The sequence below is a fragment of the Artemia franciscana genome, chromosome 15, assembly GCF_032884065.1.
Source record: "Artemia franciscana chromosome 15, ASM3288406v1, whole genome shotgun sequence".
Classification (NCBI taxonomy): domain Eukaryota; kingdom Metazoa; phylum Arthropoda; class Branchiopoda; order Anostraca; family Artemiidae; genus Artemia; species Artemia franciscana.
Genome location: NC_088877.1, coordinates 42,157,764 through 42,161,225, shown reverse-complemented (window position 1 = coordinate 42,161,225; position 3,462 = coordinate 42,157,764).

Below are 3,462 nucleotides of genomic sequence, written 5' to 3'. Positions count from 1 at the left end.
AGCTTTTTTTTATTTTTTTTTAGTATTTTTTAAGCATTTTAGCCTCAAGGCCTTCTTTGTAATTTGCGACCAAATAGTCTACTTGGTGAAGTGCCTACTTGGGCACCGGAGAACCTACTTCAGTTTTACCACGAAAGCTCTATAACAGAAGGCCTTTTAGCCTTTTTACCTACTTCAAATTTTACACTACTTTTTAAGAACTTACTTCAGTTTTACCATGAAGGCTCTCTAACAGAAAGCCTTTCAGCCTTTTTTGTCTCTTTTTAAGTGTTTTGACCCGAAATCCTTTTTAATAGTTTGTGACCAAAAAGTCTACTTGGTCCAGTGCCTACTTGGGCTCCAAAGAACCTTCTTTAGTTTTACCACGATCGTTCTATAACAGAAAGCCTTTTTCTAGCCTTTCTAAGAGTTGTGGCCCTAAATCCTTTTTAATTGTTTGTGACCAAAAAGTCTACTTGGTGTGGTGCCTACTTGGGCACCATATAAGCCCACCATATAAAGAAAGTCTTTTAGCCTTTTTTTTAGTCTTTTTAAGCGCTTTAGCCTCAAGGCCTTTTTTATAATCTGCGACCAAATATAATCTGCGACCAAATTGGTGAAGTGCCTACTTGGGCAACGGAGAACCTTCTTCAGTTTTACCACGAAAGCTCTATAACAGAAAGCCTTTTAGACTTTTTTACCTACTTCAAATTTTACACTACTTTTTAAGAACCTACTTCAGTTTTACCATGAAAGCTCTCTAACAGAAAGCCTTTTAGCCTTTTTTATCCCTTTTTAAGTGTTTTAATCCTAAATCCTTTTTAATAGTTTGTGACCAAAAAGTCTACTTGGTCCGGTGCCTACTTGGACTCCAAAGAACCTTCTTTAGTTTTACCACGAACGTTCTATGATAGAAAGCCTTTAGACTTTTTTTTATCCTTTTTTAAGCGTTTTAGCCCTCAGGCCTTTTTTTATTTTGCAACCAAAGAGTCTACTGGGTCCGGTGCCTACTTTGGCACCGAAGAACCTACTTTAGTTTTACTCCGAAGGTTCTATAAGAAGAAGTCTTTCAGCCTTTTTTTTAGCGATTTTTAAGCGATTCAGTCTTAAAGCCTTTTTTATAGTTTGTGACCAAAGAGTCTACTTGGTCTGATGCCTTCTTGGGCACCAAAGAACGTACTTTAGTTTTACCACGGAAGTCCTATAACAGAAAGCCTTTTAGTCTTTTTTTTAGCCTTTCTAAGAGTTGTGGCCCTAAATCCTTTTAAATTGTTTGTGACCAAAAAATCTTCTTGGTCCGGTGCCTACTCGGGCACCATATAAGCCCATCATTTAAATAAAGCCTTTTGTTTAGCCTTTTAAAGCATTTTAGCCTCAAGGCCGTTTTTATAATTTGTAACCAAATAGTCTACTTGGTGAAGTGCCTATTTGGGCACCGGAAAACCTATTTTATTTACCATGAAAGTTCTATAACAGAAAGCATTTGGCTTTTTTTTTAGCCTTTTTGAAGTGTTTTAGCCCTAAAACCTTTTTTTTATAGTTTGTGACCAAAAAATCTTCTTGGTCCGTTGACTACTTGGGTACCAAAGAACCTTCTTTAGTTTTACCACAAAATTTCTATAACAGAAAACATTTTAGTCTTCTTTTAGCCCTTTTAAAGCGTTTTAGCATTAAGGCTTTTTTTATGGCACTTGGTATCTACCAAGTGACAAGCGATCGCAAATTCTGTCGGTCTGTCTGTCCCGGTTTTGCTACTTTAGGCACTTCCAGGTAAGCTAGGATGATGAAATTTGGCAGGCGTATCAGGAACCAGACCAGATTAAATTAGACATTGTACTTCCCCGATTCGACCATCTGAGGGGAGTGGGGGGAGGATGGTTTCATTGGAAAAATGAGAAAAAATGAGGTATTTTTAACTTACAAACGTGTGATCAGATATTAATGAAATTTGATGTTTGGAAGAATATCGTGTCTGAGAGCTCTTCTTTTAAATTTTGACCGGATCTGGTGACATTGGGGAGGGGGAGTTGGGAGACGGGGAGCCTAAAATCCTTGAAAACGCTTAGTGTCGAGGGATCGGGATGAAACTTGATGGGAAAAATAAGCACAAGTACTAGATACGTGATTGACGTAGTCGGAAGGGATCCGCTCTCTAGGGGTAGTTGGGGGGGATTAATTCTAAAAAAATAGAAAAAATGAAGTATTTTTAACTTACAAATGGGTGATCGGATCTCAATGAAATTTGATATTTAGAAGGATATTGTGTCTCAAAGCTCGTGTTTTAAATCTTGACGGGATCTGGCGACATTGGGGGGAGTTTTAGGGGGAACCTAAAATCGTGGAAAACGCGTAGAGTGGAGGGATCGGGATGAAACTTGGCGGAAAAATAAGCAGAAGTCCTAGGTACGTGATTGTTATAATCGGAACAGATCCGCTCTATTTGGGGGAGTTGGGGGGGGGGGTTAATTCTGAAAAATTAGAAAAAATGACGTATTTTTAACTTACGAAGGAGTGATCGGATCTTTGTGAAACTTCATATTTAGAAGGACCTCGTAACTCAGATCTGTTATTTTAAATCCCGACCGGATCCAGCGTCTATGGGGAGGCAGATAGGGGGGACGGAAATCTAAGAAAATACTTAAAGCGGAGAGATCAGGATGAAACTGGGTGGGAAGAATAAAAAGAAGTCCAAGGAACTTGACTGACATAACCGGACGGACCCGCTCTCTTTGGTGGAGTTGGGGGGGGGATAATCTTGAAAAAATAGAAAAATGAGGTATTTGTAATCAGACAGTGTGATCAGATCTTAATGAAATTCGATATTTAGAAGGAGCTTGTGCTTTAGAGCTCTTGTTTTAAATCCCAACCAGATCAGGTGACATTAGGGGAGTTGGAGGGGGAAACCGGAATTCTTGTAAAACGTGAAAATTGGGGCATCTTTATCTTACGAATAGGTGATCGGATCTTAATGAAACATAATATATAGAAGGATCTTATGTCTCAGATGCTCCATTTTTGACTTGAATCCGGGACATAGGGGGTTGGTGGGGGGGGGAACAGAGATCTTGGAAAACGCATAGAGTGAGAGAGAGAGAGAGAGAGAGAGAGAGAGAGAGAGAGAGAGAGAGAGAGAGAGAGAGAGAGAGAGAGAGAGAGAGAGAGAGAGAGAGAGAGAGAGAGAGAGAGAGAGAGAGAGAGAGAATGTGATAGAAGGGAGAAAGAATAAAAAAGGGAGGGATTCGACAGTGAATATTTTGACTTGTCAATTAGAATTGAAACTTGGACCATAAATTCGTTTGTACTTTTTTAACCAGGCAGGAAACATCACTGTTAACACGCCAAACCGGTTTTGAGTTTATTTCCAAATGTAAAGCTTTCATGTCCATGCCATAAAGGAAATGCTATTATTTATTTTTATATAGACTTTAAAAGGTGTTTTTTGTGCAAGTAGACAAAAGCGAAATTTCCGATAAAATGTGAGAC